The sequence below is a fragment of the Anomaloglossus baeobatrachus genome, chromosome 1 (assembly GCF_048569485.1).
Source record: "Anomaloglossus baeobatrachus isolate aAnoBae1 chromosome 1, aAnoBae1.hap1, whole genome shotgun sequence".
NCBI lineage: Eukaryota > Metazoa > Chordata > Amphibia > Anura > Aromobatidae > Anomaloglossus > Anomaloglossus baeobatrachus.
Window position 1 is genome coordinate 647,535,624 of NC_134353.1, and position 13,039 is coordinate 647,548,662.

A 13,039-nucleotide genomic window follows, 5' to 3' on the forward strand; every position below is an offset into this window, starting at 1 on the left:
AGATCGGAGGGAAAGGTCCTCCCCCTGACCCCTCCTCCGGGCCACCGGAGATCTCTGGTCCCCGGAGCCCCCTCCGGTCTCCAGAACCGCCTCCCTCCTCCCCCCTCCAGAGCGTGGAACATGGCGGCCGCATCCATCCTGCTCTTTCTGCCGCATGTGACACGTCACATGCGGTAGAAAGTTGTCCCGCCGTCACCCCCCGTCACCCAGCCCAGCCCCCCTCAGCCCCCGGTCTTACGTTACCTGTCTGCTGGTGATCCGTCCCTGCGATCACGCCGCCTGCTTCTTGAAAGCTGGCGGCGCATGCGCAGAAAGCGGCTGTCAGCTGGATCCCTGCAAGCAGGGACTCTGACGTCGCTGCTACACAGGCTGCTGCACTGTGGACCGGGGGAGGGCGAGTATGGTAATCTGCAGCCACACTCCTCACATGGAGAGACTGCTGTTCTAGAAAATGGGGGGGGTACGTTCTGTGAGCGTGCCCCTCATATTCTAGAATAAGGTTACTGCAGGTCACTCTGCCCTAGGTTGGACCGGGGCAGTGTGAGTGCAGTATTCTCAGATTACTGCACCCACACTGCTCATGGAGAGCTTGCTCTTCCAGAAAATGGGGGATACGTTCCCTGAACGTGCCCCCCATATTCTAGAAGATCCAGAGTCGGCGTGGGACCTCCAACATGGATTACAGCGACCGAAATTTATTTATTTTCAATAAATTGGTAAAAGAGGAATGTTTCGGGGAGTTTTTTTTTCAAATAAAATTTTTTTTTGTCTTTATTTTTTTCTATTACTTGACTGGGTTAGTGATGTCGGGTATCTGTTCAGATGCTGTGACATCACTAACCCCAGGGCTTGATGCCAGGTGACATTACAGCTGGTATCAACCCCATATATTACCCCGTCTGCCACCGCACCAGGGCGCGGGATGAGCTGGAGCGAAGCGCCAGGATTGGCGCATCTAATGGATGCGCCACTTCTGGGGCGGCTGCGGCCTGCTATGTTTAGGCTGGGAAGAGTCCAATAACCATGGCTCTTCCCACCCTGAGAATACCAGACCCCAGCTGTCCGCTTCACCTTGGCTGGTGATCTAATTTGGGGGGGACCCCACGTTTTTTGTTTTTTTTTTTAAAAACGCCTGGGGAGCCCTCCAAATTGATCACCAGCCAAGGTGAAGCTGTCAGCTGTGGTTTGCAGGCTACAGCTGTCTGCTTTACCCTAGCTGGCTATCAAAAATAGGGGGGACCCCACGTCGTTTATTTTAATTATTAATTTTTTGGGGGGCTAAATACAAGGCTAGGCACCCTTTAGTGCCACATGAAAGGCACTAAAGGGCGCCAGCTTAGAATATGAAGGGGGGTGGGACGTTATATTTGTTTGACATCTATCCATTCATCCATTGTAGCATTTTAGGCTGTGCGCCACAATCGGGATTTGCAGCGTTTTGGGCGCAGAGTGTTTTCCCTGCGTCCATAGCGCTGCGTTGTGCAGTAGAAGCACAGTGGAAGGATTTTTAGAAATCTCATGCCCACTGTGCTTCTTTTCTCCGCAGCATACACTCACCTGTGGTGCAGCTTCCCGAGCCTCAGCATGTCAATTTATGCTGCGGAGATGAGTGTTCTCTACAGGTAGCATAGAGCTCCACAGCGGCCTGAACCCAAATCGTGGGCATGGGCAGCTGCGTTCTCCCGTGGACAACACTCATATCTCTGCAGGACGGCTGACACTGTATACTAGATGCCATGTCGCTGGATCATGGCCACATAGCCTAAAAGTGAGACATTTGTTGCTAAAGCAACATTTTTGTGAAGTACCTGTGGATTCAAAATGCTTACTATACTCCTGAATAAAATCCAGTTTCCAAAATGGGGTCACTTGTGGGGGGGTTTCTGCTGTATAGGTACCCAAGGGGCCCTGCAAATGTGACATGGTGCCCGCAATTTATCTCAACTTTTCCAGAATTCAAATGGTACTCCTTCCATTCCAAGCCCTCCCATTTATCCAAACAGAGGTTTTTGGCCACATGTGGGGTATCCCTGTGCTCATAAGACATTGGATAACAACCTGTTGGGTCCACGGTTTGTTGTTGTCTCTTGAAAAAGTGAGAAATTTGATGCTGAAGCAACATTTTTGTGAAAAAAATGAAAATTTTCAATATGGCAACCTAAGCTTATCAAATTCTGTGAAGTATTCGTGGATTCAAACTGCTCACTATACACCTAGATAAAAGCCTTGAGGTGTCTTGTTTCCAGAATGGGGTCACTTGTGGGGGACCGCCACTGTTTAGGCACCTCAGGGGCTCTCCAAATGCAACCTGGCGTCCGCTATTGATTCCAGTCAATTTTGCAGTCAAATGGCACTCCTTCCCTTCCGAGCCCTGCCATGCGCCCAAACAGTTGATTTCCACCACATATAAGGTATCAGCATACTCAGGAGAAATTGCACAATAAATGTTATGCTGAATTTTTTCCTTTTACTCTTGTTAAAAAAAAAGCTACCTGGTTGAAATAACAATTTTGTGGTAAAATTTTATTTTTTTTTTTTCATGGCTCAACGTTATAAAATTCTGTGAAGCACCTGGGGGTTCAGGGTACTCACCAAATATCTAGATAAATTCCTTGAGGGGCCTAGTTTCCAAAATGGGGTCACTTGTGCGGGGTTTCTGCTGTTTAGGTACTTTAGGGGTCCTCCAAATGTGACATGGTGCCCGCAATCTTTTTCAGCCAAATTTCCTTTCCAAAATTCAAATATTGCTCCTTTCGTTCCAAGCCCTCCCATTTGTCCAAACAAAGGTTTCAGACCACATGTGAGGTATCACCGCGCTCATAAAAAAGTGGTTAACAAACCTTGAGGTCAAATTTTTGGAATTACCTCTTGAAAAATGAGAAAATTGATGCTAAAGCAACATTTGAGAAAATTATTAAAATTTTCAATATGACAACGTAACGTTAACAAAATCTGTGAAGTACCTGTGGATCTAAAATGCTCACTATACCCCTAGATAGAAGCCTTGAGGGGTCTAGTTTCCAAAATGGTGTCACTTGCGAGGGATTTCTTCTGTTTAGGTACCTTAGCGGACCTGTAAATGCAACATGGTGCCCGCAATCTATTTCAGCCAAATTTGCTTTCCAAAATTCAAATATTGCTCCTTCTGTTCCGAGCCCTCCCATTTGTCCAAACAGAGGTTTCTGACCACATGTGGGGTATCGGCGCGCTCATAAGTGGGGAACAAGTTTTGGGGTCCATTTTGTTGTGTTATTTCTTCTAAAAGTGAATAAATTTGGGTTAGAGCAACATTTTTAGGTAAAATTTAATTTTTGCTTTTTTTCATTCCACATTGCTTTTGTTCATGTGAAGCACCTGAAGGGTCAATAAACTTCTTGAATGTGGTTTTGAGTACTTTGGGGGTTGCAGTTTTTAGAATGGGGTCACTTTTGGGTATTTTCTGTCATCTAGGCCTCTCAAAGTCACTTCAAATGTGATGTGGTCCCTAAAAAAATGGTTTTGTAAATTTTGATGTAAAAATGAGAAATCGCTGATAAACTTTGAACCCCTCTAACTTCCTAACGAAAAAAAAATTTGTTTCCAAAATTGTGCTGATGTAAAGTAGATAAGTGGGAAATGTTATTTATTAACTATTGTGTCACAGAAATCTCTGGTTTAACGGTATAAAAATTCAAAAGTTGAAAATTGCTAAATTTTCAAAATTTTTGCCAATATTCAATTTTTTTCATAAATAAACGCAAAAAATATTGTCCTAAATTTGGTACTAACATGAAGTCCAATATGTGACGAAAAAACAATCTCAGAATCACAGGGATCCGTTGAAGCGTTCTAGAGTTATAACCTCATGAAGTGACTGGTCAGAATTGCAAAATTTGGTCTGGTCATTAAGGTGAAAATTAGCTCCGTCACTAAAGGGTTAAGAAAAAAATAAACACAAACACACCCAGACCGAGTGTAGATACTTTAAAATTCTGAGAATTGATAGCTATATACCTTATAACAAAAATGTAATGCAAGATGGCATTAACTTCAGGTCCTTTCCAGTTCATTTCTCCTGAAAGAAAATAAAAAAATAAATAAAAAATACGAACACTTGGTAGTTTGACACCACCTTCTATATTGAGTAGTTTTTAAGTGGGGGAGGGGGGGGGTTGTCTTGCTCCGCAAAATTCAGAAATAAGGAGAGGCAGCCAACCCACCTTTACTCACTCCTGAGTGAAAAGAAGGGAATTTTGTTTACTTACCGTAAATTCCTTTTCTTCTAGCTCCAATTGGGAGACCCAGACAATTGGGTGTATAGCTATTGCCTCCGGAGGCCACACAAAGTATTACACTTAAAAGTGTAAGGCCCCTCCCCTTCTGGCTATACACCCCCAGTGGGATCACTGGCTCACCAGTTTTAGTGCCAAAGCAAGAAGGAGGAAAGCCAATAACTGGTTTAAAGACCAAATCAATCCGAGGAAACATCGGAGAACTGAACCATACCACATGAACAACATGTGTACCCGAAAAAACAGAAAAACCCCGAGAAAACAGGGCGGGTGCTGGGTCTCCCAATTGGAGCTAGAAGAAAAGGAATTTACGGTAAGTAAACAAAATTCCCTTCTTTTTCGCTCCTAATTGGGAGACCCAGACAATTGGGACGTCCAAAAGCAGTCCCTGGGTGGGTAAAAGAATACCTCGTGATAGGGCCGTCAAACAGCCCTTTCCTACAGGTGGGCAATTGCCGCCTGAAGGACTTATCTACCTAGGCTGGCGTCTGCCGAAGCGTAGGTATGCACCTGAAAATGCTTGGTAAAAGTATGCAGACCCAATCAGGTAGGTGCCTGACACACCTGCTGAGCCGTAGCCTGGTGCCGTAATGTCCAGGATGCACCCACGGCTCTGGTAGAATGGGCCTTCAGCCTTGAGAGAACCAGAAGCCCAGTAGAACTGTAGGTTTCAAGAATTGGTTCCTCGATCCCCCGAGCCAGGGTGGATTTGGAAGCTTGCGACTGTTTACGCCGACCAGCGACAAGGACAAAGAGTGCATCCGGGTGGCGCAGGAGCGCCATGCGGGAAGTAGAACCTGAGTGCTCTCACCAGAACCAACAGATGCAAATCCTTCTGAAATTGATGGACTGGACGAGGACACAAAGAAGGTGAGGTGATATCCTGATTGATATGAAAGTGGGATACCACCTTAGGGAGAAATTCCGGAACCGGACGCAGAACTACCCTGTCCTGGTGAAGGACCAGGAAGGGAGTTTGTATGAGAGCGTTGCTAGCTCGGAAACTCTCCTAAGAGACGAGACCGTTACTAGAAGGCCACTTCCCGTGAAAAGCGGGAAGGGAGACATCCTTCAAAGGCTCGAAAGGCGGCATCTGGAGAGCAATTAGAACCTTGTTCAGACCTCAGGGCTCTAACGGCCGCTTGTACGGAGTGCTGAGAAGACAAACTCCCCGTAGGAACGTGCGTACCTGAGGAAGTCGTCGTTTCTGAAAAAAATACAGATAGCGCTGAGACTTGTCCCTAAAGGGAACTGAGCGACAACCCATTTTCCCACCTAGATTGCAGGAAGGAAGGAAACATAGACGATGCAACCGGCCAGGGAGAAACACCCTGCGCCGAGCACCGAGATAAGAATATCTTCCACGTCCTGTGGTCAATCTTGGCGGACGTTGGTATGCTAGCCTGTCTCATGGTGGCAACCACGTCCTGAGGTAATCCTGACGACACTAGGTTCCAGGACTCAATGCCACACCATCCGGTTGAGGGCCGTAGAATTCAAATGGAAGAATGGCCCTTGAGACAGCCAGTCTGATTGGTCTGGTAGTGCCCCCGGTTAGCCTACCGTGAGGCACCACAGAACCGAGTACCACAACATCCTCGGCCCATCTGTAGCGACGAGGATGGCGCGGCCGCAGTCGGCCTTGATCTAGCGCAGCACTCTGGGCAACAATGCCAGAGGTGGCACCTAAGGTAGCTGGAACTGCGACCAATGCTGAACTAAGGCGTCTGCCGCCAGAGCTCGATGATTGTGAAACCGTGCCATGAAGCTGGCACATTGTTGTTGTGCCGTGACGCCATTAGATCGACGTCCGGCCTCTGTCAGCGGCGCCAGATCTCCTGAAACCCGTCCGGGTGAGGAGACCATACTCTTTCGGCCACACCCCAGCGACTTAGGAAGTCAGCTTCCTAGTTTTCCACACCTGGGATGTGAACTGTGGATCTGGTGGATGCCGTGTCTTCCACCCACATCAGAACCTGCCGGACTTCCTGGAAGGCTTGCCAGTTGCGCGTTCTTCCTTGGTGGTTGATGTATGCCACCGCTGTGGAGCTGTCCGACTGAAGTCGGATATGCTTGCTTTCCAGCTGCTGTTGGAAGGTTTGTAGGGCAAGATACACTGCTCTGTGTTCAAGAACATTGATCTGAAGGGTGGACTCTTGCTGAGTCCACGTACCCTGAGCGCTGTGGTGGAGAAAAACTGCTCCCCACCCTGATAGACTCGCGTCTGTCGTAACTATCGCCCAGGATGGGGATAGGAAGGACCTTCTTTTTGACCAAGAGGTGGGAAGAAGCCACCACCGTAGAGATTCCTTGGCCGCCTGAGAAAGAAAGACGACTCTGTTGAGGGACGTCGACTCCTCGTCCCATTGGCGGAGAATGTCCCATTGTAGTGGACGCAGTAAAACTGCGCGAAAGGAACTGCCTCCATTGCTACCATCTTACGTAGGAAGTGCATGAGGCGTCTCAATGTGTGCGACTGGTTCTTAAAGAAGAGCTTGCAGCCTGTAGTGAATGCTGTTTGTCTAGCGGAAGCTTCACTATCGCTGAGAGAGTATGAAACTCTATGCCTAGATATGTTATCGATAGGGTCGGGGTCGGATCTGACTTTAAAAAGTTGATGATCCACCCAAAACTCTAGAGAGTCTCCAGCGCAACGTTCGGGCAGTGTTGGCATGTTTCCTAAGAGAGTGCCTTGACAAGTAGATCGTCTAAATACGGGATCACAGAGTGACCCTGAGAGTGCAGGACTGTGACTACTGCTGCCCTGACCTTGGCGAAGACCAGTGGGACTGTCGCTAGCCGGAAGGTAGAGCTACGAACAGAAGGTGTTCGTCTCCTATAACGAAGCGTAGAAACGCTAGTGCTCTGGATCAATCGGCACGTGTGGATAAGCATCCTTGATGCCTAATGATGCTAGGAAATATCCTTGGGACCTTGAGGCGATGACATGGCGGAGGGATTCCATCCGGAACCGCCTGGTGTCCACGAGCTTGCTGAGCAGTTTTAGATCCAGAACGGGACGGAACGGCCCGTTGTTATAGGTACCGCAAAGAATTTGGGGTAAAAACCGTGACCTTGTTCCTGAAGAGGAACGGGGGTCATCACTCTTTCTGCCTATAGAGTGCACCCTGTTTGCAGAAGAGCAGCGGCTCGGCCGGGAGGTGGAGAAATTCTGAAGAATCGAGTTGGAGGACGAGAAGTGAGCTCTATCCTGTACCCGTGAGACAGAATGTCTCACACCCAATGGTCATTGACCAATGGCAGCTAAATATCGCCAAGGCGGGAGAGCCTGCTACCGACCGAGGCCGCAAGTCATGAGGAAGCCGCCTTGGAAGCGGGTTTTCAGACTGTCGCTTTTTTGGGCGTGACTGAGCCCGCTAAGAATCTGAGCTCCTCTGATCCTTTTGAGTCCACATTGGACGAGGAAAAATGGGACCTGCCCGAGCCTCGAAAAGACCGAAACCCCGACTGCCTCTTGCTCTGTTGGGGTTCGTTGTGTCCGGGCTGAGGAAAGGATGAATCCTTACCCCTGGACTGTTTAATGGTTACATCCAACGCTCACCAAACAGTCGGTCAGCAGAAAAAGGCAACTGGTTAAGCAACCTTTTTTGGAAGCAGAATCTGCCTTCCATTCACTTAACGAGCAGACCAGGCTCTGCTTAAAAACACGGAGTAGCGGAGGCTACCGCCGCACGGTTCGCAGAGTCCAGGGCAACCTGAATCGCGTAAGAAACAAATGCAGACATTTGAGAGGTTAAGGATGCCACCTGCGGCACAGATGTACGTGTAACCGTGTCAATCTGTGTAAGACAAGCTGAAATAGCTTGGAGTGCCCCAAGGGAGAGAATGCCGGAGCCAACGGTGCGCCGACAGCCTCAGATGGATTTCGACCAGAGATCCATCTGTCTGTCAGTGGCATCTTTGAGTGCAGCTCCATCTCCCACTGCAACTATGGATCTAGCTACAAGCCTGGAGATTGGAGGATGCCGCTTGGGACACTGGGTCCAGTCCTTGACCAAGTCAGGGGACAGGGATAACGTGTATCCTAAGCCGTTTGGAGAAGCGCATATCTGGATAAGCGTGGTGTTCCTGGACTGCCTCTCTGAAGGCAGAGTGGTCCAGAAAAATACGTGAAGCTGACTCCTCCACTGGAGGAGCTGTGAGAAATAACCAACATTCTATAGATGGACGCTATAAGATTATTCACTATGGCGTCACGATCAGGTGTATCCAGATTGAGAGCGGTCTCAGGATCAGAATCCTGAGCCGCTACTTCCGCCTCATTACACAGAGAGTCCTCTGGTAGGACCCTGATGAAACCGAGGCCGCTCATAGTGAGCCCGCTTAGGCTGTCTGGGACTGACGTCCGTGCAGAGCCGTGACTCTGGGATGCGTGTGACATTCTCGGAGCTGTTAGTTGTTCACACTGAGGGGGGCCATGGATCAATGATTCAACAGTGCCCATATTGTGAGAGACATGTCCGGACTGCTAGGCTTCTAGTATCATAGCCATAGTCTCAGAAAAACTGTCAGTAAATACTGCAGACACCGTCCTCATCCCCTGGCCATTAGTGCATACAATGGGAGTCTATGTAACCTGCCGGCCGTATAGCCGTACATGCTGTACCAGCTGCATAGAAAAACATGTGGTTCTGCACCTTTGTTTTACACAGAGAATATGCTGATAACTCCTCCGCATAATCCAGGAGGGTATATAAAACGTGCGACCAAACAGTGCAATATATATAGTACAAGCATATCTATAAGTGCACTTCTGCACTAGTGGGGTTAGCACCACAGGTGCTGCTTAACGCCTGTTGCAGCGATTGTGTGACTATCAGAATGCCAGGGTCTTCCACACTTGTCTCTGTATCGTACAGAAACTGACACTAATGGCTGCCGGCGTCCTTGTAGAGAAGGAAGCCGTGGGCGTGCCTGAGAAAGTGCGGGAATCCGGATTCACAGTGCACACAGTGAGAGGGGTGGAGTATGCAAAACATACTCCAGCTCTCAGCGCTGCTGTGCTATGCAGCGTCACGCCCCTACCCTGACTGTCAGGGCTGTGGGCGGTAACGAAGGGAGACTAGGCCCAGAAGCCGGGGACTCGAGTTAACAGCGCGGCCGCCGTAAAAGCGCGGGCCGCGCTGAAGTCCCCGGCGCACCACAAGTGCCAGCCGCGCCGCAGTCCCAGCGGCCGGCGCGACCGATTCCTAGAAGTGGCCAGCGTCCCGCCCCTCTCCTGACTGGCAGGTCTGGGGGCGGGAACGAACGGAAGCAGGCCGCAAAAGCCGGGGACTCTAGTTATCAGCGCGGCCGCCGTAAAAGCGCAGGCCGCGCTGAAGTCCCCGGCGCACTACAAGTGCCAGCCGCGCCGCAGTCCCAGCGGCCGGCGCGACCAATTCCCATAAGTGAGCCTGCTTCAGCGAAGCTGAATGAGGCCATGGCACAGGCGCCGCAGCGCTGATGTCCCCCGGCGCACTACAACACCCAGCATGCTGCGGTGTGAGCGCCAAATGCACGGGGACACAGAGTACCTTGAGGAAGCAGGGCCATGTCCCTGATGTACTCCGCTCCATCCAGCATCTTCTCCAGGGGCTGTAGATGGAGCACGGTCTCAGTGCCTGGAGACCGGTAAATCCCACTTCACCCAGAGCCCTGTAAAAAGGGATGGGGAAGGAATCAGCATGTGGGCTCCTGCCGCCGTACCCGCAATGGGTACCTCAACCTTACAAACACCTCCGACATACAGTGGGGTGAGAAGGGAGCATGCTGGGGGCCCTTAGTATGGGCCCTCTTTTCTTCCATCCGACATAGTCAGCAGCTGCTGCTGACTAAAAAGTGGAGCTATGCGTGGATGTGTTGCCTCCTTCGCACAAAGCACAAAACTGGTGAGCCAGTGATCCCACTGGGGGTGTATAGCCAGAAGGGGAGGGGCCTTACACTTTTAAGTGTAATACTTTGTGTGGCCTCCGGAGGCAATAGCTATACACCCAATTGTCTGGGTCTCCCAATTAGGAGCGAAAAAGAAAGGCAATTTTATTCTACGACGGCTCAAAATTTCCAAGCCCATAACTTGGGACTCAGAAAGGAACAGCTGTCGAAGGGTGGGATTTTAGCAAGTTACTAGCATTGATGGGTTAAAGGGAACCCGTCGGGTGAAACATGCACCCAGAACCACAATCAGTTCTGGGTGCATATTGCTAATCCCTGCCTAACTATCCCTGTATATACTAGCATAGATAAAGACATCTTTAGAAAAAGTATTTTTTAAGATCTTGTATCATATGCTAATGAGGCCAGTGACTAGTCATGAGGGTGTTACTTGCACCAGCTAGCCGCCCTGATATCATTTTAGTACATCTACAGGGGAATGCTAACATGCTATTAAATGCAGAGTCACCAGGAGTGATGCGCGTACCGGGGTCCTAAGTGAAGGCTGAGCTGAATACCCCACACTTACGGTCATGTGCAGTATGAAGCCGGGTGAGCGCATTCTGACTTCAGACAGGTCTAGTGCACATGACCAGAAGTGCGGGACATTCAGCGTTCACCGCAGACACGCGTATCATCGCTGGTGACACTGCATTGAATTGCGTGTTAGCACACCCCTGTGCGCGTACTAACATGATAAGAGGGCGTCTAGTTGGGGGGAGGTTACGCCCTCACGACTAGTCCCCGGCATCATTAGCATATTATAAAGACACTTTTGAAATACTTTTTCTAAAGATCTCTATGCTAATATATACAGGGACAGTTAGGCAGTGATTAGCAATATGCACCCAGAACTGATTGTGGTTCTGGGTGCATATTGCACCTGACAAGTTCCCTTTAAAGGAAACCAATCACCAGAATTTTCATATATAACCTAAAGCCAGTGCTATACTGGCACTATCAGGCATACCTGTAGTGGTCAGCTCGAATGTTTAGGTTTTGAAATCCAAGAAAGTAAAGTTTATAAAATCGCCTGCCTTTTGAGTGACAGCAGCTGAGGATCAGATAATAACTGGGGGGTGGGGGGGGGTATTCATAGTTATCCCCTCCCACTGTTAGTATAATACTTATGCTAATTCTATCAATTTAGTGTTTGACTTGCAGGACCTGTGTGAGGTCATACCGATGTGACCAGTAGTGATGGGCAGTTCGGCTCTTTGGTGATCCGGTTTCCCATGGCTCCGCTCACCAAAAAGATCTTTCAGATCGTTCTCGGCTCTTATTAAATATGTGTTCACCCCAGGTGAACACATTTAAGATTATAGTAACGCCGCCAAAACCCCACCCACCCACAGCTAAACCCAGCCCACTTACAAGTGACCAATTAGATTGTTGAGTAGGCGGAGTTTAGCCGCTGCTGGGCGGGGTTTCAGTGGCAAAAAGAGCCGTTTAGAGATTTTAGTGGCTCTCCCTGTGGATCCGGCTCCTGACGGTCACAGCAGGGAGCCGGATCGTTCATGACCGACACATCACTAGTGACCAGAAGGGGCGGGGCCTCAGCCAACAGAAAATGTTACTGCCTGGAATCAGCTTTGTGTGCTGAGGCCCCATTTAACCAATCAGCACAAGCTGGTCTAATTTTGTACTTGAAACCACTGAAGTTTACCTTTCAAGAAGTAACCACCTAGATATCCAGATCACCTAAAGAAAAAAAAAAAAAAAAAAAAAAACAGTGTCAAGAGGTTGATAACAGCCCATAAAAGTTACTAAGAAGAAAGAAACTGCACAGACCAGTGCAGAGCAAGAATCATAATCACAGATCTCAGGTGAAACACGGACTATGCAAACTCATCACAGAACACGGCCGGATAGTTATGGAACTTGTTTTTTAGGTTGTAGCTGGGATTAATAAAAGCCAACTATTAACTAATGCATGTACAGGAAAATAACATCTCTGCAATTTAGTTACCTTCCAACAATTTCATGTAAATGCACCCAAGTGCCAGCAGTCAAAAAGTCAGAATGCTAATTTAAAGGGAACCTGTCACCACTTTTTTGGCCTATAAGCTGTGGCCACCACCACCGTGCTCTTATATACAGCTTTCTAACATGCTGTATATAAGAGCCTAGGCCGCTGTGACAACACTTTATAATACTTACCTAACGGTCGCGCTGCGGTGGATGGGGGCCTAATAGGTGTCACCGTTGTCCGGTGCCGCCTCTTTTGGCCATCTTTGTTCTTCTCTAGCCGCGATGCATGACGCTTTCGGCATCATACACACTCGCTGGCTTTCCGGCCCTGAGCAGTGCAGATCAAAAGTATTGTAGTGCGCCTGCGCAGGAGCGGCAAATGTGTATGACGTAGCTGCATCACGCACACAGGCTTCAGAAAGAAGCCGAAGATGGCCGAAAGAGGCGGCGCCGGCACCGGACACGCCCATTAGGCCCTCATCCACCAAAGAGCGACCGTTAGGCAAGCATAGTGTTTTTTATGTTGTCACAGCAACCTGGGCTCTTATATATGCAGCATTCTAACATACTGTATAAGCATGGTGGTGGTGGCCACAGTTTATAAGCCAAAGAAGTGGCAACAGGTTCCCTTTAAGATTAAAGCAGGGGACATTGCTCTAAAGATCACCCTTTGCTAGGTGTGTTTCTTACCTGCACAGGATCTGAATGCACAAGTCATCTCTGGCAGAAAGTCCATACATGTCAGTGATTGTCGTCTACAGCCATCTAAGGGGAATGAACAGTACATCTTATTAAACGGGACCCAAAGTAAAAATAGATTACAGATGAAAGGGTTACTAGCACATGGGGAGCAGCCTTCCACAGTG

The 13,039-nt window shown here is 48.8% G+C and overlaps 1 long non-coding RNA gene across 9 annotated transcripts in view; it reads right to left on the minus strand.

The window, feature by feature from the left end:
- Positions 1 to 13,039, minus strand: part of LOC142246699 (uncharacterized) — a 97,363-nt gene that overhangs the window by 40,293 nt on the left and 44,031 nt on the right. For all 9 annotated transcript variants that reach the window (XR_012724916.1, XR_012724915.1, XR_012724914.1 and 6 more), the window contains exons 2-4: positions 12,864 to 12,938; positions 11,869 to 11,903; positions 3,994 to 4,054 (exon numbers count right to left, since the gene is read on the minus strand). This is a non-coding gene — a long non-coding RNA (uncharacterized LOC142246699). The remainder of the gene's footprint in view (positions 1 to 3,993; positions 4,055 to 11,868; positions 11,904 to 12,863; positions 12,939 to 13,039) is intronic.